Source organism: Manis javanica, chromosome 7, assembly GCF_040802235.1.
Source record: "Manis javanica isolate MJ-LG chromosome 7, MJ_LKY, whole genome shotgun sequence".
NCBI classification, from domain to species: domain Eukaryota; kingdom Metazoa; phylum Chordata; class Mammalia; order Pholidota; family Manidae; genus Manis; species Manis javanica.
In genome coordinates, this window is record NC_133162.1 from 13,586,009 (window position 1) to 13,610,581 (window position 24,573).

General features: G+C 36.8%; 1 long non-coding RNA gene across 2 annotated transcripts in view; it reads left to right on the forward strand.

Annotated features, from left to right (window-relative positions):
• LOC118971061 (uncharacterized) overlaps positions 1–23,770 on the forward strand; it is a 36,712-nt gene extending 12,942 nt beyond the window's left edge. For both annotated transcript variants that reach the window (XR_012132997.1, XR_012132998.1), the window contains exons 2-3: positions 22,758–22,867; positions 23,620–23,770. This is a non-coding gene — a long non-coding RNA (uncharacterized lncRNA). The remainder of the gene's footprint in view (positions 1–22,757; positions 22,868–23,619) is intronic.
• Positions 23,771–24,573: the final 803 nt, after the last annotated feature.

Sequence of the window (24,573 nt, forward strand, 5' to 3'; positions counted from 1 at the left end):
AGGTTTTTGTTTAAACAACTGAATAATCTCATTCCTTGGGCTTACTACCTTAAAGTACAATGAAGTCTAGAATTGTTTATGGTTGTTTTTGTCACCATATAGGAAGGGTCTACCTCAAAATGATGCCAACATAGAAGAAGAGATCAGAGCCAAAAACTGGAAGAAAAGAGAAGTTGGTCATAATATCACTTTGACTGCTTAATCCAGTCATTTTTGAAACCAAAATTTTCCTTGGTCTTCTCAGTTACAGAAACCAATATATTCTCTTTGTGGCTTAGGCTGGTTTAGGGTGGATTTCTGTAACAAGCAAAGAGACTTGACTTTCTATCTGACTATACAGATAACTAATATTACCCACTATGTCTGAGTTGGTCCAAGTAATCCTGTATTTTCTCTATTGTAATTACTGCACTTAATCATGATGTCTTACTTAACATCAATTTTATGTGCTAGACTTAGAAAACTTCTTTTGTAAAGGGCCAGATAGTTCATATTTTAGACATTTGAGGCCAGATAGACTGTCACAACTAATTCAACTCTATTAGTGTGAAATCAGCCATAGACAGTATGTAAACAAATGATTGTGGCTGTCTTACAGTAAAACTATATTAATGGCACTGAAATGTGAATTTCATATAATTTTACATCGTGAAATATTATTTTTCTTTTGATTCTTTTCAACTACTTAAAAATCATTCTTAGCTTGTGAGCCAGATTTGGCAGGCAGGCTGTATACTGCTGGCACTGGAGCAGACCATAACCTCCATCAGGTGCAAAGTCTCCCTGTCACTGTGACCCCAGCACCAAGGGGCAGTGCTTGTGTATAGCAGCTTACGACCAATTATTGAATGGATAAACAAATGATCAAGGAAAACCAAGTTTATAAAAAATTTAGTTTTTACAAAAAATACAGTCACGCTGCGCATTTTGGAAAATAGGGAAAAATTACTCCAGATTTGAGGAACCTGAGACCAGGTGTCCCTGCTCTCTGGCTCCTCCTTTGTCTTTCTCTAATCTCTTCACAAACTCCCTTGTGCAATACGCAACCTTCAATATGGTTGCAAAATTGAAACCAATCAAAATATTCATAAGAACAGAGGAAGATATCCTACAAGTCAGGTGACTAACCTTCCCAGTTCTACTGATGACATTTTTAGTAGGTCATTGGTCTCAGGTAACACACTTAAGGGCTCATTGTTTTTCACACATAAAATGGATACAGTATTACCTATTGAACCAACTTCATATGTTTTCTTGAAAGTTTCATATGAATTAATGAAGAGTACATAATAAGCTTTTAAAATAACGCATTATTTTAAAAGATTTTAGTAGTTTTCATGACGATGAATATGTATAAGAAAGTAATCCAGCCTGCTTAACAAAATAGATCAAATCTGATTTAAAACAGTAGTCATTGTAATGAAATGTTTCACCTTAAAATAATAAATGAGTTCAAAGGCTAAGAAATAAAATCAACTGCAACCAGGATAAGCTTCATACTATATCTTTTTTTAATTGGTAATCTCATATTCAATTAATTGTGAGCTATTAATGCATAAAAATGAAAAAATGACATTTAAATTTTAACTGTGTAAAAATTAATAATGAATTCAGCCAGTCTAAGCTCAAAAAATATGAAAATTTATAATTTCAGCATGTTTTGCTGTAGAGAAACATGGATATTTCTGAACATCTTTTAAAATGATATTTTTATTCAAATGGGAAATTTCTCTTTCATTAACCTGGAGGATAGACTTGGACTTTTAGTCAAAGTAACTATCAAATGAATAAAATGGCAATATATTATCAATATATAACACACTGATCTTAAACAATTGTTTTCTAAAATTTTAAGAGTCTTTCATAATATAATGAACAGGTCTCTTTTCCACAAAATCATCTTTAATGTGTTGCTTAGCTACTGTTGCTTAGATTTTTTTCTTTTTCTTGAAAAGAATACTATGTCATATAGCCTATGGCCTCCTCTTTTCCTACCTTAACTTCTGCTAGTTTATCTACATGAAATTAAAATTCCACACAGACACATTTTCAATAAAGAATTACATATGGAAGTGGTTAGAATTATATTATTATTTTAGATTCTGTTTCAAACTGTAAATTATCACAAATGAAATTTGGGTTTCCAGCCCATACCATACAGTTCGTCTGTTCAGTTTTGCATTTATGTCCATTTATGAAATATGAAAAATTAAAATACGAAATACCTAATGCTAAGCAAAGCATTTAAGAAACAGGATGAAACATCTGGTTGCTTTCATGCTAAATGGAACTGCAATATCTCCCTCTACAAAAATCAAGTGTGGACCTAAAACAGACTATTCTTTTCCCTACTTTATTACTCTAGGAAGTAATCTCATTTCCACAGCTAAGTATAGCTTCACAAAATAAATTTCATTCTTTTTTTTTAATTGAAAGGGTTGTGTGGGGAAAAAAGCAATATACGAATGCAGGGAATTAAGCCAAGTCTAGCCAATTTTCATAAAATGATGTGTTCTTGGTCACCTCTCAGTTGTAAGCTCCTAATTGGTAGGAAACAATTGTGTACAAGTATAACTCTGCTATTACACTGCGAGTTTTTCAAGGGCAGGGACTGTTTTATTCCCCTTCTTACCCCTAGCACATGGCACAGTGTAAGAGAATTAGAAACAGGAGTTTACTAAAAGAGTGTTTAAGGAATTAATGAATGGGCAAAAAGCCAATGGTTAAGATTCTATTTGTAGCCATGGGCATAAGTCCCTTTGGAAGAGAAATGAAACAGTATCTCATTAGGTAGGACTGTAGGGTAATCCCCAAAGAAAAATAAGAGTGTTCATTATGATAGATTATTTTAAATACAGAAAATAATGAGTAAAAGCCATTCAAAAATTTGCATTCATCTGAAGACATCTGAAAGGATGGGTTGGCTTATGATTGAATATGAGATTATCAATTAAGAAATAATATACTAAAAAATTATCCTGCTTGTAGTTGATTTTATTTCTTAGCCTTTGCTCTAGGAATACATTTATAAGGATGAAAGAAATTCCGTTAGTTTAGAAATTAAACAAAAATTTTGCATGTCAGTGACCATTTTAATCACTTGTTAGAATTTTTGTTCATTTTGAATGTTGCATATAGCAATATTTTAGAAAGAATTGCTTTTCACCCAATGAAGACCTATATGGAAATATTAATTTTCTTAATCTTCCTATGTTCTGGAGACAAATGTAAGATTCTATTGAAAAGAAAACTGGACAAGAAAGGGCTTACTGAACTCTTCTTCAATATTCCTGATTTCCATCCTGGTACTCAAGTAGATTCTTTGTTTAAATTGAGCACTTTGGGACACACTAATGGGTTTGGTGTTCATCAGTGTATGTCCCAAGATTCCCCAAGGCTTTCCTTTGCACAAAAGAAGTAGATATCCCTGAGCAGTTTACAGAACCTGCTCATGTATTTTAATAAGGCCTTCCACCATTATTTCTTCACTTAGGGTAGTACCTTGACTATTAGAGCCATAACATCAGATATTGCTCAGAGATTATCCTTTCAAAAATGAACCAAGAACTATGTAGCTTATGGTTTTAAAAATCTGTATATCTATTCCAGTATTTCAATTTTTTGCATTTCTCAGATAACAGGGGACAAAATCATATGTGGAGTTACCAATAAAATCCCCTCAAGATACTTTGTGACTGAACTCAGCCCAATTAAAATCCCCAGCCAGTGAGACCACATAACCAAGCCTCTATAACTGAAGAAATACATCCTTATACTAATGTCCATATCACACAGGCAGAAGGTTGTTGCCCACAGAGTCAGCAGAATGAAAAATGCATGTGTCAGAATACAAGGAGAAAAGCCAAATCTGGCTTTGACTGGGTCGTATCTAAAGCTTTATCTATGAATTCAAACACAATATGTACATTTTCTCAGGAAGTGCCACTTGGCGTGAACCTACCATTAGGATGAAGACTTAGCAAGGTTATAATAAAGCTTGTGCCTGGATGTGAATATTCATGTGATCTTGACTGTGAAAGAGTCTTACTCAGAGTGCCTACACTGAGGCACAGACCTCTGGGAAGGCAGACATTAGCAGCAGCCCTCAGAAATGGCCATGACTTGGCCATGTCCCTTGCCTTCTCAGGAGTCAATCAACAGTGAATAATTCCTCACACGGTCTGTTGCACTGATAGGCATCATATTTGATATAGCTGGAAACAGGGCAGAAAGGGGAAAGAGAAACTCATGGAGGAGGACAGCTTACAAAATTGTATTGGAAAGTAAGTGGTTCAACCATTGAGAATACAAGCACAATAAACTGGTAATATGGCCTCTGCATGTTGCTGACAAATTTCCTAAAATATAATCTGGGGAACTGTGAGATTATAAAGAAGACTGTATAATTCCACCTGGATTCAGATACTCTACTAGTTTATTTGAAAACTAAAATGTGTGTCTTGTTCTAAAGGGAAAAAACTGAAAACCAATTAAGAATGAAAAAAGAGAGTCTCAGACTAGTGGGACAACCCCTATGGGCTACACCAAGTCCTTTTGACAAGGTCCCAAACCTAAAGTTGCAGGAACATTTTGAGAGGCCACCAGTGATTCATCAAATAAGAACCTCAGCACTCGTATTCAGTGCTTACAAGCTACTCAGTTTCTACCATATTTTTGTTCACTAAATATGAACTACTGCCAAATTATTTTATAGGCCATTAGAAAAATGTTGTTCAATGATATTAAATTCACCAGAGCAGAGATGCTTTCTGGAATACTGAGCAGGTACTAAGTCCTGAATTTGTGCCAGAACATTACCAGCACAAACCACAATTTCTTCTGCTTCACATTAAGAAATCAGACAGAGCTGAGGGAGCAAATGGTCGTTCCTAAAGGACAATGTCAGTTACAAAATGGAACCAAATAAAGGAAGCCCTTGATCTTATCTCAGAGTCAAGAAGTTTCAGAATCACGTTTACCTAATTGACATTCATTTCAAATCACCTTCTGGGCTACAAAGAGGATGCATGTATTTTGGACTTTTGGACAGAGAGAAGCCACAGTAATGGGTTTAGTTTGAAATAGTTAAGCCTGGTAAGAGTAGGAAATAGGTAGTTGGATAAATAGGACTTGAATTTTCTGGTAGGAATAGCGAGGAGCATCTCAGCCGCATTCACATGGTGTCAGGTGTCAGTGCCTTGATGGATCCAGCAGAGGTACCCAGCAGAGAACATCCAGGCTTAGGAATATGTCCCTTAGTAGCCAGGACTATGTCCGGTGATTTTTGTTCCCCTTCCAAATGGAAAGGTGACTAGGAAGGGGCAAGAGAACCAAACACTAGAGATTTAAAGGTGGGGGACAAGCTGCCAGATACATCAGTATAATCCATATTTCCCAAATTTCCACAATAAACTATGGAAGGAGTGCAGTCCAAATGTATGAAAAATATAATAATTATCTTTGGCTCTGAGCCACCAGCAACAAAATAGACCTTTATGACACAATCATAGTTGTAGTTCCTTGCATTTGACAGATCACTAGACAGAACAGTTTCTGATGCTGAGTGTGAATAAACAAATCAGTTTGTCGTGGTTGATATTAGGCAGTCTGTAAACTAAGGGATTATTTGAACTGCTTTCATGGTTGCTTCCAGCAAATGGCCAGGCAGAAAGGATGATGCAGATAACAGTTATCACAAGGAGGAAGACTGCTATCAAGACTCACAGGGTTTCTCATGACTCCAGGCTCACATGTCCCGTAGTAAAAATCAGACTGTCAGGTGAAGACAAAGGATGATGCCTCGATGCCTCACCGGGCTTCGACCGCTCCAAGCAAACTCTGAGAATTCACAAAATAATCCTAAAGGCTTCTCTGCCTGTACCTACCCTTTCCTCATTTTTTTTTTTTTAACAAGTTGGTCTTTGCAAAGAACTGTGGAGTTACTGGGTTGTTTTCTTCCAGTAGGAATCCAACCTTGAAATACATAGTACAATGTGCAGATGGGCCAACAGCTCTGGAATAGCCAACTGGAACATGGTTTCCCCAAGAAACTCAATAAAGCCAAACTACCCAAGTATTTCTGAGCCTTAGCTGACTATTCCATTTAGCTGAATTACTTGGGAGGATTTAAAGCCTTGGCATTGTTTTTTGTTTCTTAATTCAGCATTTTTCTCTCTTTTAAATATTTTAAATTTAAGTATTATTCAATATCCAATAAAACATACAGATCAATGTTCATTTCAATGAGTTTTATGGTGAAGTATAGATAACATAAAATTTACCATTTTAACCAGTTTTAAGTGTACAGTTCAGTGATGTTAAGTACATTCACATTGTTGTACAGCCATCACCACCATCCACCTCTAGAACTTAGTATTTGCAAAATCATATCTGTACCTGTTAAGCACTGACTCCTCTGTGATGTGGATTATCCTTCCACATTCTTACTTGCTATCTGTACATCTTCTTTGGTGAGGTGCCTATTAAGGTCCTTGTCCCATTTTTAATGGGGTTGTTTTCTTATTGAATTTTAAGAGTTCTTTGTATATTTTGGATAACAGTCCTTTAACAGATGTTTCTTTTGCAAATATATTATTCTAGTCTATGGCTTTTCTTCTCATTCTCTTCATACTGTTTTTCACAAAGCAGAACTTTAAATTTTAATGAAGTCTAGCTTCTCAATTTTTTTCTTGGTTCATTTTTGAATATTAATTTAGAGGAATTCTTTTTATATTCAGATACAAGTCCTATGTTAGAATTATGAGCATGAATATTTTTTTCAGTCTGTAGTTTTTTCATTTTTTTAAATTACACCTTTTGATAGCAGAAATTTTTAATTTTGATGAAAATCAATTTACCAGTCTTATTATTTTTTAATGGTTAGCACTTTTTATGCCTTGTCCAAAAAATTCTGCCTACCCCAGAGTTGCTGAGATGTTCTGTGTTTTCTTTTCTAAAAAGTTTCAGTTTCTGGGTTTTTATTTAGATGTATAATCCATCTCAAATTAAACTTTATGTAGTGATAGAGGGGTTTGAGTATATTTTTTCCTATATGGAGTATCCAGTTTTTCCGGTGATATTTGTATAAAAAGACTTTTCTTTCCCCCACTGGACTGCCTTGGTCAAAAACCAATTGATCATTATATATGTAAGACTATTTATAGCCTGTCTATTCTGTCCCATTGATCTGTATGTTTATTTTTATGCCAATACTACAATGTCTTGATTTAAACTTTAAGGACTAAGTCATGAAATTAGGCAATGTAATTCTACCAACTCTGCTTGTTTTTCAAGATTGTTTTGCCTATTCTGAATCCTTTGCATTTCAATATAAACTTTAGAATCAGTTTGTGTATTTCTTCCAAAATCCTAGTGCTTTCATAGGGATATAATTGAGTGAATAGATTTATTTAGAAGAACTGACATCCAGATAATACTGAGCCATGAACGTAATATATGTCTCAATTTATTTAGGCATTCTATAATTTCTGAGTAACATTTCTCCTTTGTCAATGTAGAAGTCTTGTACATCTATTATAATATACTCACAAGGTATTTTCCAAAGTATTTGATGCCTTTGTACTTAGTATCATTTTCATTTTACAACTGTCCTGTGTATCTTGCAATCTTGCTAAATTTACTTGTTAGTTCAACTATGTTTTTGGATGATTCCATGGAATTTTCTACATACTCACTGATGTCATCTGTGAATAATGAGAATTTTACAACTTTGTTCCAGCTTGGCTATCATTTGTTACTTCTTTTTGCCTTAATGCACCTCTAGTACACCGTTGAATACAAATGGTGAGAACAAACAACCTTGCCCTGTTTCCAGTGTTAAGGGAAAGGAGTTAACATTTCACCATTACGATGTTAACTGTAGGTTGTTTTGTAATGCCCTTTATCACTCTGAGGAGGCTCTTGTCTATTCCTAGTTAGTTGAGAGGTTTTATCATGATGGGCTATTGAACTTTTTCAAGTGCTTTTTCTGCATCTATTCTGTTAAGTGGTGTATTACATTGGTTTGATTTTCAAGTGTTAAATCAACCTTGCATTCATGGAATAAACCCCACTTCATGGCGATATATTATCCTTTGTGTATATTTCTGAGTTACTACAATTTTTGTTATGTTCTTGGAAGTTACTGGTCTTTGCTTTTCTAATATGATTGTTAGGTATCAAGATTATTCTCATAAAAGAAACTGAGAAGTATTCTCTCCTATTCTATTTTATGAAAGAGTTTGTGGAGATTGGTTTTATTTTTTCCTTCAGCGTTTGGTAGAATTCACTAGTGAAGCTACCTGGCACTGTAGTTTTCTTTGTAGGAAGTGTTTATGATTATAAATTCAATTTCTCTAATAGATTATGAGCCCATTTAGATGTTCTATTATTTGTTGTATACCTTTTGGTAATTTATATTTTTTCAAGAAGTTTTTCTTTTATGTTGCCAAATTGATTGGTATAAAGATGTTTGTAATATTTACATTGTTCTTCTAATGTCTAAAGAATCTGTAGTGGTGTCCCCTTTTCATTTCAAAAATAGGCAATTTGTGTTTCCTCTCTTTCTTGATGGCATATTGGGTTTTATCAATTTTATTAATCTTTTAAAGGATATTTGGTTTTGTTGATTTTTTTCCTATTTGTCTATTTTCTATCTCCTTGATTTCTACTGCTAGTTCTGCTATTTCCTGTCTTCTTATTTTGGCCTTAATATTCTTATTTTTTTGAGCTTCTTAAATTGGGGACTTATGTAATTGATTTTATTCCCTTCTTTTCTAACATAAACATTTAGAGCTTTACATTTCCCTCTATGTGTTGCTTTCACTGCATCCCACAAATTTTGATAGGCTATGTGCTTATTATCATTCAGTTAAAATCATTTTCTGACTTCCCTTTTGATTTCTTCTTTGTTCCATGGCTTATTTAGGAGTATACTATTTAATTTCTAAATATTTGGGAGGATTATCTAGATATTTTATTGCAATTGATTGCTAGTTATACTACTGTGGTTCGAGAAAATATTGTGTATGATTTCAATTTCTTGACATATATTGAGATTTGTTTTATGTCCTAGCAGATGCTCTACCTGAGTGAACACTTTATGTGCACTTGAAAAGACTGTGTATTCAGATGTGATTTGGTGTAGAGTTTTATGCATTTTGAGTAGGTCAGGTTGATCAAAGTGTTTCTCAAATCATCTGTCTCCTCACCAATTCTTGTCTACTTGTTCTATCAATTACTGAGATAAGATGTTAAAGTCCTCAGCTATGATGGTAGCTTTATCTATTTCCTTCTTTAGTGTCATGGGTCAACCCAGGGACATATTTTTGTTTAATTCTTTTGATATTACTCTTCAGTGGATATGCTGCCACCAAGACTTATTACTTACAATATTACATTAATTACAAATTAAATATTAAGTTTATTTAACATGTGTGTGGTATTTAAATTTCAAGCTATTCTAAAACAGTCTCTTGGAGGAAACTGTCATTTAGTGTATATACCTCCAGACTTTTTGGGGGGATACTTATACAAATATGGATATGTGTAATGTGTGGTAGTCAGAATAATGTTCCTTGCAAAGATGCCCAGATCCTAACCCCAGGACTTAAAAACATGTTATGTTACACATAGCAAAGGGGAATTAAGGTTGTAGATGGCTTTAGGGTTGCTAATCAGATGATCTTGAGATAAGGAAATCATCCTGAATTTCCATGCTGGGGGCAGGGTGGGAGGTAGGGGGCAATGTAATCATAAAGGTTATTTTTATAAGTGGAAGAGGGAAGTAGAAGAGAAAGAACAGAGATGCAGCCTGCCACTGCTGACTTGGAAGATGGAGAAATGGGGCCATATGCCAAGAATTGAAAAAAACCTCTAGGAGCGAGAAAAAGCAAGGAAACAGATTCTACCCTGTAGCCTCCAGAAGGATGCAGATCTGCCAACACCTTGATTTAGTCCAGGCAGGACCATTTCTTACTTCTGACCTCCAGAACTGTGATATATCAAATATATGTTGCTTTAAGCCACTAAGTTTTTGAAAATTTGTTGAAGCAGCAATAGGAAACAAAATATATCACCATCTATCCATCTCTCTCTACGTACATATATCTATATGCAAATATACAAGTTCCACATTACAGGTTTTTTAAATGTTACTGTACTATATTTTCTAAATTGGTTTATTTGCTTAACAGTATTTCCTGGAAATTTTCCAGAATTGATCATATATATATGTAATATATATATAGATAGTCAATGTTTAATACTTGTATAATATGCCCTTAATTCCATCTTTAGGACATTTCCAAATTATTTTAACTACAAGTGATGTATCCTTGTTCACATTCACACAACCCATGCTCATAGCCAGTAGTGCCACTAGGTTATAAATTATGAAATTAAAATGTTGATACATTCTCCAAAAATACTGTAATGTAAGAGCATGCTTTTCTGCTTTAATTTCTCTAATACTGGCATAACCTTTTTGTTTAATTTTGCCAATTTACATAGGAAGACTTTATCTTGTTTTTATTTGCATTTAATAATAAATGAGTTTCAGCATCTTTTTATATGAATATTAGCCTTTGTATCTTTTTTCTATTAATTATTGATATCTCTTGCCCATTTTTCCCTTTTTATTAATTTTTTGAAGTTCCTTTATGTTATTCAGGTTAACCCTTCACTTACTATCTGTTGCAAATCTGTGTTTGTGTGTGTTTCAGATGGCTTTTTTTTATAAGTATTAGAATCAGATGAATGTTTCTAAAGTGTCTGGTACAGTGCCCAATGCCCAATGCACAGTAGGTATTCAATGCATGGAATTATTGTGATTAATCTTGTCCTGTGTTGACACTATGGGCTTACCTTGTCTGCCTGTACTATGAAAGTCCTTTAGGAAACTAAACTTCATTTTCTATACACTTCTGACTTATGTGAGACTCCTTCCCTTCCCCGACGAGTCATGGAGAACTACTGTTTTCTTACTCCCACATTCTGCTAACAAACCAGCTAAATTTAAATCTTCTACAACAAATTGAGTTTTAATTCATCTAATGCAGCTCGCACTGAAACTCTGATACCATTTGCCATGACAAGCATCAGAACACAATCTAAAATTCTTATGACTCATCCGTGAACAAAATGTCCTCAGACCATGAAACAGAGGTGTAACAGGTGTTAGTCAGCCTTGTGGTCACTGTTTCATGCTCCCTGGATGAGAAATAATGTACCTTGGACAAGAAATGAAGAATCCTAACATAATCATTGTATTTCCTATGCACCTTCTGCCACAGGAAAATATTTGAATGGACCATCTTGCTTGGCTTGTCTATTAGGCTTTAATGATATAAACAATTTCTGTAGGCGTTGTTAGAGAAGATGGGCACTTTTAAAAAAGAATCACAGGCTTCATGTGAACCTAGATGAAGAAAGTGATAGAGTTTGTAGGGAGAATCAAGAGTGTGAGATCTGGCAGTTAACTGTACTTACAAACAAAACCTTTCAAGTGAGGGACTCCACTCCTGTATGCTCCACTAAAAGTCATTTATTTAACCAACAACACCCTCCTTTAGCCCCGACCAAACCAAGAGTGTCGCTGAGATTGTTCAACCACTGGAAGAAGTAGAAAGTTGGGTGAATATTAGCATCATAATGATGTGTATGTATTCTTCTATGTTTCATCCCATCTATATTTTTAACAGACATAGTAGTTTCAATCACTCATTTATTCAACAAACATTAATCATTTACTAAAAATTTTTACCCAAGTTTGCATTCTTAGTAGCTAGCATTGAGCCTGGCATAACTGTCTATGTTTAATAAGCATTTATTTGATGAATTAATGAATAAACGAATGCATGAGATCAAGTGCTGTGCTAGGCAGTACAGACATGTTTTAATTCTTAACCTTTCTTGACAGCGTTTGAAACAGTTGCCCATTCCTTTCTTCCTAAAAGCTCTATTCCTAGGTTTCCTCAATGTCGTCACACTCCCCTGTTTTTTTCTCCGGCCTCTTAGGGCAATCCTCACTGTTCTTTCCTGGCTCCTTCTCCTCTACTCAATCGTTGAATTTTGGTAGTTTCTCCAGGTCTTCGGCCTGGTCATAGGCCTCTTCTATGTCTCTTCACTCTTTCCAGGTCATTTAATCATATTCAAATCTTTAATTATTGTCTATATGTTGACTACAAATATTTCCACCCAGGTCTCTCGAGTGACAGATCATTTATCTAATTGTCTCTGGGCTTCTCCACTCGGATGTCTTGCAGATATCTCATTTTCCATCAGAATCAAACTCAAACACATCATTTTCCCCTTCATCTATCTTCAACCTGTCACTCCCCACAACGTGCCATCTCAACAAACAGTGCTCCTGTGCGACCTCATGCTCAGGCTAGAAACCCGGAGTCATGTCTGATTCCTTGCTTCTTCGCCTCTTCCTTCCTCTTTCTCCCATCCAACCAGTCGCAAATTCCTCTTACTTCTAGGGCTTGAAACTTCTGCAAACCTGTCTCCTTCTTCCAGTCTTCTCCACAGTGATTTTGGGCCAAGCCTCTATCAGTTTTCACCTCCTCTCGCTGCAATAACCTCTAGTCTTCCTGCTTTTAGTCTTGTTCCTCTTCAATTTCTTTCCCATACTGTATAGGAAAGAATGATTTAATATAAATATGGTCACATTCTCCCTCTTATTGAAAGCCTATGTCCATTGTCCTAAAGGTAAAATCCAAACAGCCGAACAGTTTATAATGCATTCCAAGATCTGGCCTATGCTTACTGTTTCCATACTGTATGACATTAAGTTCCTTGAACACACATGGTATTATCTTTATCTCAGGGGTTTCACACAGGCTCTTTCCATTTTCTGGAACAGTCACCTCCCATCTCCACTCCACCTTTATCATTCCAATTCATTCACTCTCTCCAGGTCTGTTACCACAACACCCTTAAAACCTATATCATAAAACTCAACACATACTTCATAATTCCTTCTTTCCATTAAAAATGAGCTTTGTTAGTGCAGGGACAATGTGTATATTAGACTCCACCATCATTTCTAGCATTAGTACCATATCTGCTACATAGTAGCCACTCAATAAATAAATATTTACTGATTGAATGAATAAATGGGATTCAAACAAAAATAAGATAGTCTCTGCCCTCAAAGAATCTGGAGGAAGCAGAAAGGCAAAGTGATTGATTATAATCGGGCTCAAATTATGTGTCACAATGTGGGTATATGTAAAAGCTAAAAAAGAATTAAAGGACTGATTAATTTTGCCTATATTGAAAAGGACTCAGAAAGGCTTCATAGAGAAAATGACATCTGAACCAAAGCCTGGAGAGTAAGCCGACATTCAGAGTGTTTGGAATGTAGACAGTGCTTTGGCTATAAGGCCCAGCGTCCACTTCCTTCTTGGGGTAACAGCACTCCCATCTTCTTTTGGAGCAATTTGCTTCCCCTTTCTCAGTGCATGAGGTTTTCATTAAGATGATCTCCTCCCTGTCCCCCCTCGTCAGCCTGCTATGGCCAATCAGAGTTAAAGACAGTGGTTTTCAGGCACAGAAATCTAATTCTTGGCTCTCCTTCCATGAGGGTAAACTGGTAATAAAAGCCTGAAGCCGTAAGTAGCTACTTTTCCACCACCTGGGCAGAGTTTGCCTGAAGATGAAGCTGTTAAGAGTGAAAAAATGGACCCTGGGATAGAGAGAGAGAGAGAGAGAGAGAGAGAGAGAAAGAGAGAGAGAGAGAGAGAGAGAGAGACTGGTCTCGTCACTGTCGCTCCGGCTGTGCCTACAGCCAAGGCGTGCTACGGCCTCCCTCGTTCGGTGAGATAACACATTCCTTTTTTGCTGTTTTTAAGCTGATATGAGTTGGATACCCGGTCTTTCCCAAGTAAGTGTCCCAACTTACTCGGCACTCAATGAGTATCTATTGCAAAATATACAAAGTTAACGGGCAGAAAACATGAGACAAGGTACTAGATCACAGGAATAAATAGCATAAGCAAAAGAGGAAATCAAGTTTTAGACGGCCTACCTTAGCCTTTCTTAAAAAATGGAGGACAGTGTCTGTGTGTGTATATATATATACTCTCCTCCATAATATATACATATTCCTATTCTCAGCACTCCACAGATGCAAGATATTTGATGTCTCTTAAGACACCTGCCTGAAGGCTCCTTCTTCATCACTCAAATCATCATACGTAAGAATCAAAGTACAACATAAAGGATTGACTTGTCCAGTTTTGTTCTGAGCAAAAAGATTCAAGGCAATGCTACAGAACCATTTATTATATCTCTATTCAGCTATTAGAATCAATTCTTACATAAACCACTATGATGTCACTCTTCTTGACAAGCAGCAGGAAACAATTTCTAAGTCTTTATAACCAAAAGACTTACATAATCTGCTCTAGTTAAAGAGCATGCATTATGACTAGAGCAGTGCCAACTCATGGTTACATGATTTATCTACCTCTTCGGCATTATCAAATTACACACCTACTGAATTAGCCTTATCAAGTTGTCTTGTGTAAATTCAATGTTGCAACTTTTCTATACACATAAAACCTCACTTCTGTTTCTTATAATTCAAACACAGTTCTGTCTTAGGCAGTCTTATTTCCAGCACACCTTCCTTTTTTTAAAAGTTGGAAATAAATTTATATACTAAAGTATGTATATAGAAAAAATACAAAATGGGCACCCAACTGGCTTCTGTACCTCTACAATCAAGGTTCTAAATTAACTGTAGCATTTGCTAAAATGCACTAACTTACAGAGGTTCATAGATGTCATCAATACTGGTGCTCAGATTTTACTTATATCTGGGAATCCAACTAAATTTAAACATTAGGCCCCCTGTAATGTTAAGAAGATAACTAAATATAAGATAAAGGAAAACTAGATTGCCTCACTTTAACTGTAGTCTTGCTTAAATTTCCCATAGTCCTGGTACCCCCTGCCCTAAAAGAACTCATATTGGGTATAAAGTGCTTTAACACAGTGAATAATAATTGAACTTGAAGTAAGTTTTTGGCACTTATAAGTTGGCTTGATAAATGAAATCCGTGGCTCCTAGTTAAAATAGTTCATATGCCCCAATGTAAATTAAAACAGAGCTTTCAAGGATACCAACTTATAACATAAAACCTAATTCATTAAGGGCTGATCGTCCCTACTGCTTCTCCATTCAACATCCCAATTTCACTGTTCTTAAAATTTTGCCTGGAAAAAAATAAAGGACACCCCATGGTGGATTACTACATCCTTAATGCTATGTAGTTCCATCTATTAAGGCCTAATACCCAATACCCAATATCATTAAAAATACTGATTCCATCCTGTCAATAACTGTATTTTGCTCTTACAGGTTTGGCTGACATGTTCTACAGTGTCTGTTCCGTAGCTCTCAACCATGGTATGCCTCACCTCCAAGGGGACACACTGACCTGTAAAGGCTAGCTGTGGGGAACTCCACAGCTTTGCCATTGCACACAATCTCTGCAGATAAGATCAAGATCTTAACTACACCCACATTCCTAGGAGCACAGGTATGAGATTACATTGATGATGTCCTCCTCCAAGGAGATTCCTTTGACACTCTCATCACTTTCTTTAGTAAAACGAAATTTTTATTGGATGCTACAGAGGCCAAATGCAGGCCCAGATTCCAGGGCCCCACCTGGCTACTGTTGTTAGCCAAGACTTTTATTTTTAATCCTCCCACACTATGAGGAACAAAACAACGTTGTTATTTCTTCTAATAGATAAATGATACTTAGACTAGTTCCCTTACCTCCTACCACCACTTATACCTAATCCCTACCTACATTAGCTAGTCCCTTATTTTCTTTATCATATGGAGTGGGGAAGGGGAGATCAAAGGACAAATAATCATGCTTTAATATTTTTCAAAGTCTTTAGCACAGCAGCACATTCATTCATTCAGTTATTTGTTCATTCATTCATTTCTATATCATTCATTGACAGCTCACAGTGCTGTGTCCAGAGCTAGGCACTACACATGTGGGTAAGGCACCATCTCTCCCTCTTCCAGCTCAGTTTCCACTTGAGTGCTCTTTTCAAAGAGCAATGAAAAGGAGAGATGTTGGTTGTTTTCCTCAGTGTTTAGTTTTATCCAAGTTATAGCCTAAAGAGTTAAATCTTTCTGTACACTTTTGCTTCCAATCAGGAAAGAGTAATGGGCCCTGGACTTGCTCCCCCATTGAAAACAAGGGAGAAAAATGGGACAGAATATATGAGTCTTTTTCAGGCACTGAGGGCAGACAGGACACTCAGGATCATGATCTCTGAGACGGGAACCACAGGAGCTGAGCCCAGGGCACTTCTGCTCATGTTGCACAGGGAGGTAAGTCTCCAGCATCAGTAGGTGAGATGGGTGGTCTTCCTAAGCTGAGACTGCACAGACCCCAGTTCCAGGAAGCAGAAACAGCTGGTATTTTTGTGGCAGGGTCCTGGAAAAGAGGTTGCTCCCCAAGAGGATGTCAGGGTGGGAGTAAAGAGGTCTGTGTGGGGTTTGGGGGGTTGAAGTGGGGTTAAAACTTCAGAAAAGCCACACCTTAGTATAGGGACCACACCCTAGAATAAGGGTTCTGCCCGAAGACTGAATTCAGAATGAAAATAGAACCACCAAAGAATAAAACCAAGATTAACAGGATCAAAAGAATTCACCAGTAATCTAAATGCCTATCAGGACAAAAAGAAACACTCTTAATGGAAGATGTCATAACCTAAATTCATTATAATGCATCATCCACAATATCCAGCATAAAATCATGAACACTGAGGTGTACACCTACAATAAAATATATTCTGTATACCGAATGAATGAACAAGCAACCCAGGTGAATCTCAGACATTGCGTAAAGCCAGATTCAAATAAGTACATACTGTACAGTTCATTTATTATATAAAGTCCAAGTACAGGAAAAACTAATCTACAGTAAAAAATTATCAAAACAGTGAGGCAGAGGCAGGGTGGGAGCAGGAATTGACTGCAAGGGGACAGAGAAAACTTTCTGAAATGATGGAATTGTTCTCTATCCTTTGGTTTGGGTGGTGGTTATTTGGGTGTTTACCTTTATCAAAACTCATAAAACGGTCCACTTAATATCTATGCATTTTATTATATGCAAATTACATCTAAAAACTGATTTAAAGAAAAAACAACAGCAAAGAAAAATACAGAACCATATTTCATGAGCAATACCGAGCTTTTCATGCAAACCAGAGAGGACTTTAATTTTTAAAAATGTACTTTCACTGAAGTCATTATAAGCTGATTTACGCTCCTTTGCAAGAGCCAATTGTTAAATTTTAGGAATTTTGCAAGCCAGGAGTTGAAGTATTGTTAGCTTGAAACTGGCCATGGGAGGAGTCTTTACAACACATGACAAATCAGGGCTCCCTCTCTTCCACCCGAGAGCTGGTTTACTTGTACACCACTGGATTTACGGTTTACATTAAAATAAAGATCTGCTTTGCATGCCATGTTTAGAGTTATGTTCAATAAAAAACCCCAACTTTCCAAACTATAATCTACAAAGATTATTTGTCTTATTGGAGACTTATTGGAGACTCCTTCCCTGTTCCCTTTTTTTCCCCATCAACCCTACTCCTAATCAATAATTTCAGCTCTTTTGGCTTCGTGTCACTAAATGACATGCTCATACTACTACTTCTTTTTTTTTTTTCAGTTTTGGTATTATCTGCTGATTTTCACTATGGAAGATACAAATAAGAGTTTTCTTTCCCACAAAATATCTGCCACCATCACAAATACTCATCTTTCCAGCTCTCTCCTTCCAATATTGTGTCATACTTTAGTCAGATCAATATGCAGTGTTCACACTAATCTTATGCCAATATCCACAGCTGAGCTGTCTAGTATTATATGAGTATTAATTTTCTTGGGCAACTTTTTATTTTCTCTGGAGTTGGTGACATTCTTATGGTTTGTTTCATTTGCTTAGTTTTCTATCTTCTTATCACTGATTTATACTGAAACTCTACCCCAGTTGTTTAAAATTCCTCTCAGTAGTTGCAGCATATCAAGTGTTCCAGCAGTTCCATCTTCTTGGGAACACCTCTCTGGAGGCTTTTGTTTGGATCGGTTGCTCTCTAGGCCTGGTGCACAGCTAAGATCCTGGGACTTATCTTCCCCACATCTAAGAGATTCTCATCACCTCTTGTGAACTGGTAAACCAAGTGTTGGATTAGTCATTCAAGTATTGCTGTTGAGAAATCCAAAGCATTCTAACTCCTGATCCCTTAGAGGTGATCTATTTTTCAGGTTGAAAATTTATAGGATCTTATCTTCATCCTAAATATTCTGAAATTTTGTGATGATATCACTTGGACAGTGAGTTTAATGCTTCTGTTCCTCTGGGCCCTTAATGGGTTCATTCAATCTAAAAACTCAGATTCTTTAATTCTTGCAATTTTTTTCTGTCTTTCTAAACTACTATTATTCAGATGTTAAACAAAATGAACTGATTTTCTAATCTTACGGTTCTCTCCCATTTTTTTTCTTCTACTTCCTGTAACACTTCCTTAACTTTATCTTTTAATTCTTTTTAAATAATTTTTGCTATCATTTTTAATTTAATTTATTTGAATCCTATAATAGCAAATATCTTTCTGAGGATGTTGATCATTTTTTTTTAAATTTCCCTGGTAATCTCTTTCTTCCACATTGCTATTTATTTGGGTCTGCCCTCTTCACATTAAAGGCATGTACTGTGAGTATTGACTTCTATCTAAGAGTAAGACTATAAAACATTAATTGAAAGTTCTGGATGTATAGGTGGTGCTTGTCAACTGTGAGCTTCATTCTAGGGTCACCTGGCTGGACTGTTTCATTGAAAAATTTCTTTAAGTCTTTGTGAGGTTCCTCAGAGAAGGATATTCCAACCTTCTGCTTGGACTGGTGAGGTTCTCAGGCAGTGTGCACCGGAATCATCTGGATGGTTTGTTAAGCAGCAGGTTGCTGGGCTCTACCTGTTGAGTTTCTGATTAAGTAGGTCTGAGATAAGGTCCTAAAATCTGCATTTCTAACAAGTTCCTAGATGACACTGATACTGCTGGTCCTGGAACCATACTTTGAGGATTGATGATGCTGGCTGACCTGGAGGATATACATTTGATTGCCCAAAACAAGGCCTGAGTTACCATAAAGAGTTCGGATTACAACATTTAGAATGTAAACTTTCCTTAATCCCTTGTTTTCAGTAATTACACTCTATCCTCAACCGTGCCTGGCGTCCTCTGCCCAGAGACCCTCTGTTTAATAGTCTCCAGAAAATTAGCCTAAAATTTTCTGCCAGAGCTGGGGAGGGGCTCTTCCCTAGCTAGAACAGAGAATAGTATCTGAGGATCTCAGTGTTTCCTAAACATAAACTCAACCAATCCCTTTGTTCTCAGTCCCACCTTCACCTCCATTTTCAGAGGTACACAGTATTGCCAATTACAGCATTTGAGAGAATTCTTTAGGGGCAAATCAAGGTGTTTTTCATTTTTCTCTCTGCTAGTTTGGGATCCACTTTCTCAAGTTTGCTAAGTCATTTCCCACTCATCCATCTACTTCCCAGCTTCCAAAATTGCTACCAACTCCTCTATATTATCTTCTCTTTGCCTTTAGGCCTTTATAAGAAAGTCATTTTACTGTCATATCAGTAGAGTTTGGGGGAAGCAGCAGTGAAGGTTTGTATTCAATTTGCCACTTCAACTGGAAGTGAGAAGAATCTTTAGTGTCCAAAAAACCATGTTCCTTGACTGGTTATATCTCAGAATATAAAACAAACAGATCTACTTGGAAACAAATTCAACCATTGCGTTGCCAATGGGTTTCAGCCCAAGGCAAGTTCACTATTGATTCGATGAGACCAAGTGTGGATAAAGTGAAAGTTCCTATGACTAGGATGCTCCTCTGGTCCTGGTCAGCTTGCTCACTACTCACCTGTGAGCAACACGTCATTATTGACTATATAAAGAGCTCCTCCCAGTGCTCTGGGAGTCATGGTGGCATGGCAGCAAGGCTGCAGGAGAGCAGAGACAAGACTGGAGTGGTGGCAGTGCCGAGGACAGAGACTGAGACAGCTGCGGGAGTAGAGAGGCCCAGAGGCAGAGACTGGCTTACTGCCTGCAGACTTGCTCTGAGTGGATGAGATTCTAGTGACTGACCTGCCACCATGGGAACAAGAGTTGGGTATGAATCCTTTCAGCCCAAGAGCATTCCACTGTCATTTCTTTGGTCTCATTGAATCCACAGTGAACTTGCCTAGGGCTGAAGCCCATTGGCAAGACACCAAGGAATGATACCTCTCCCACAATCAAGTGTGTCATGATGAGTCTGGGATACAAGCCACATATGCAACATCTGGTGATTCAAAGCAAGAAATCACAGTATATGAACCAGTAAGTTCATCTCTGTGCATGAAGAGTGTGGATAAAGGGAAGGTTCCTATGGCCAGGATCCTCACCTGACCCTAAACTACTTGATGATGTAACTGGCCTGCTGCTAGGCTACTGCTTCCACAACCATAGGCAATAAGCTATTATTGACTGAGTCACTATATAAAGAGCTCTGCCCAGTGCTCTGGTCAGAGGCAGAGACGAAGGAGGATTACAGACCTGCAGACTATTATTGGATATAGATGCAATTCTAGTGCCTGACCTATTGCCAGGAGAACAAACTGGGTAATAAACCCTTTCACCCCAAGAACATTCCATTGTCATTCCTTGGTCTCATTGAATCCATAGTGAACTTGCCCAGGGCTGAAACCCACTGGCAAGACAAAGAGCAATGCTAAAAACATTAATACCACTCTAAGACACTCTATCTGTTCAATACTATCTTCTGCTCAACAATAATGTGAGTGACCGTGACTCAGAGTATATACCCAATGTCAGAATTAAATGCTACTCCCTTTATAAACTCATGATTCATAGAATCTTCACAACAACCTAGCAAAATGGGCATTATTTTATTCTTTAACTACCAATTAGGAAACAAATCCAAAAGAGTTAAGTAACTAGCCAAGGGCCACTTAGGAAAGGCAGGGTCAGAATAGTACTGCAGGTCTAGCATATTCTAAAGCCACCATATGACCATTTGGAAATAAGGTGAGTTAAAAGCAAGTAAAAATATTTACTTTGAACACAAAACCCAAGCTGCTTTCATAATGTAACACAGTGCATTTGAATTTAAGTTTTCACAGATTTGAATCCTATTTTTTATTTTTGTGCATGACCCATACAGTGTCCACCAGAGCAAAATCCCAAGACATACTCATTAAATTGAAGATGGTTACAGTACATTTAATAGCTCCATGAACAATGCACAAGAAAAAGTTCATTCAAGATTATTATAAATAAGTACGGCTAAGTCATTGGCCAGATCTCTGCCAAAGGAATCGACAACAGAAACCATTCAGAGACACACATTGTTATTTAACATCACTTTACAATATTTTCTGTCTGTTTAAATAAAAACAGAGCCTAAACATTTGAAACAACGTTTTCCCAAAGGATACTATGAAGGTAGATATTTTTGTATTTATTTTAAGAGTCACTGAGTGAGGTTTTGTGTTAGGGAGACTTCCAAATGAAGATTTTTACCAGGAAAGGGAGATTCAGCAAGGGAGTAATCATCAAGTTTTAAAAGCTAAAAAACAAAGGAGCACAAAGGGGTAGTAAGCTTCACTTACTACTGAAAGGAGAAGTTATCCAGTAAAACAGATGAACACGGTAAGGCTGGGCAACAAGAACAGAGGAGAAAAAATATACAAGTGTGTTTGGGAGAAGCTCAGAAGAGAAAAGCAGAGATTAACAATTAGGAGGAGGATGGAGAAGGAAGTGAAAAACTGCTAAGTTAAAACTGCCCATGAAAGGTCTTTGATAGAGAATGTGACAGGACCAGTTTCCTGCGAGGGGAAAAAAGAGTATCACTGAATTACACTATGCTTTCACTTTATTGCAGGCCAGAAGATGGGCCTCAGAATCCTAAAAAGTAAAATGACATTAATACTGAATTTTTCAGAGACACATGACATGAGAAGGACTTGGGTCGATGAGGAAGATAGGGGAATGTGTCATGTGCCAAAGCACACAAGCAGTCTAGAAGCTGGGCAAGAATTCTCTACCCTAGAGCTTCCACAAGGAATGCACATCATCACCTTTTAGTCTAGTGAGACCCATATCAGACTTCTGACCTCCAGAATTGCAAGATAAAAATGTGTGTTGTTTTACCATGAAATATGTGGTATTATGTCATAGCAGCAATAGGAAGCTAATACAACTGCCTAGCTGATGTAAATGCATTGTTGGTTTTATCTTACTCTCCAAAGCAAGCCAAGAGACCATTTAACTTAAGTGAACAAAATAAAAACATCACCTTTTTTGTTAGAAAAACTGACTCGCCTTTCATCTGTTTCAAGTAAATATATTCTCAAAATGAATGAGGTTTTATGAAAACGGGGATTAGAACTGAATTGAACACATATATGGAGCCTTTTCAGCTCAGCATTGCATAATGATTTGTATTTTGGCCAAGTGTGCTTCTTTCTAGCCTACAGAGTGGAGTTAGCAGAACATCCTTCCCCATGAAGAACTTCTTCCATTGGTTTGTATGTACACATTAATTCTTTAATCTTGGCAGTCTGTCATCAGCTAAGCTTGCTTCCTCTTTTCCTTTTAAAATGTCCCTACACTAGTATTTCCAATTTCCCTTTTAACAGTATCAAGGCACTGCTGTGAATGGCAAATGGCAATTAGCTGTACTGAGTACAAATATGAATTTCCGGTGGAAAAGGAATCACTGGAACAAGGATTTGAGAAAGAAATAAAGGTAAGCCCCTAGTGTTCAAAAGTTAATGTTAATTAAGTTATTTAAATCTTAGAATACACCTCCTCTCACCAACAGTCGATGATGATTAGCTTCCAGGCCAATCTAGAAACCTAATCAACCATCAAGTAGGTGAAGCAGAAGTTAATCATATGCATGAAGTCTTCCAAATTTACTGGGTACCTGCTATGTGCAAAGCACTTTGGCATGGATTTGATAAACAAAGGCAGATGAAGGAAAATTCTTGCTGTCATATAGTTCACAATCCACAGATGACTAATGATTATTCCACTGCAGGATAATACTGTAATGCACATTTAGGAGTTCTGCGGGGCACAGAGAGCATGCTCAATTTGCCTGATGGTATGAGGAGACACCTAGGCAGAGGAAGGAACACTTGGACAATATCTGAAAAGAATGAATATAACTATTCCAATTACCTGCACACTTTCTGGGAAGGAGGAAGTAGTGGCTTCCATCAGGGAAGAGACAGTTTAAATATCCCTGGGACCTAGTAAACTGCTCCTCAGCATCTATGAAAGAAATGTCTCTCTGTTACATTTCTAAACTCAGGCAAATTACTCCCTCAGTACTCTGAATTGGGAAATACAGCATTTATTAAAGAGTACTGAGTTCAGGTAGTCCTGGGTTTAAATCTGGTTTGAAACTGTCATTGTATTATCTTGGTAATTTGATTAGCTCTGCAGCCTCGTTCCCCTGACTATAAAGCAATCATCAGTATTCCAATTTTTTAGGAGAGTAATGAAGAATGAAGATGATGTATGGAAAGCACTTAGCATGAGAAATCAAGAATGGAATTCCTCATCTGAACTCTCACCAATACACACACATATACACACGTGTACCAGGAAATAATACAGGACTGTTTAGAAAAATAAAGCAAAATGCAACAAAACCATCTCCTATTTTACTGAAAAATAAGTCTATCAGCTGAGTCTGAATTGTTTTGCTATTTCACAACAACCCCTTTGAGACCTCAAGAAGAAAAAGTGTATTTTTCTACAAGCACAAGGACCATGTCTCAGTCACCTTTGGTCCCATACCACAAATATGATGTGAGTACCTCCTGTTTGTAAGTACTCAGTTTTTACCTTAAAAATGTAGTGATATATTTATTCAAACTGAGTGTACATAAATGACAGTGATGCTTACTTGGGCATTATAGAGTTGACAAAAGCATGAAGAATATGTCCCTACTTGGATAATTCATAAAATATTTTATTTGAGAAAGAGGAAAATCACTCAAAGCAAACCCATTTGTTTATGAAATAAGCTAGTTGAGTACCTGCTATGTGTCAGGCACTATTTTAGGCACTGAGGAAGTAACAGTGAATAAAAGACAAAAATATCTTCATGAAATCTGTCTAGTCTTACATTCTAGTGTGCAAACTAGTGAATATGACAAAATTTACAAATAAGTAAAATATATAGGATAAGGATTAAAAGACACAAAAAGCAGATAAGGCAGGAAGTATCAGAGGGCCTACACAGGAAAGATGTGATGAGAAGAGCTTCCAGATTCTGAGTATATTTTGAAGGTGGAAATAATGGGATCTGCTGATGGACCGGACACATGAGGTACTGCCAAATATTCAGCTACTAGGATAGTCTTGGAGTCAGTAGAGATTCACTCCAATTTCTCTTCAACAGAATTGAGCTAGAAGATACTTTAATCGCTTAATGATGAA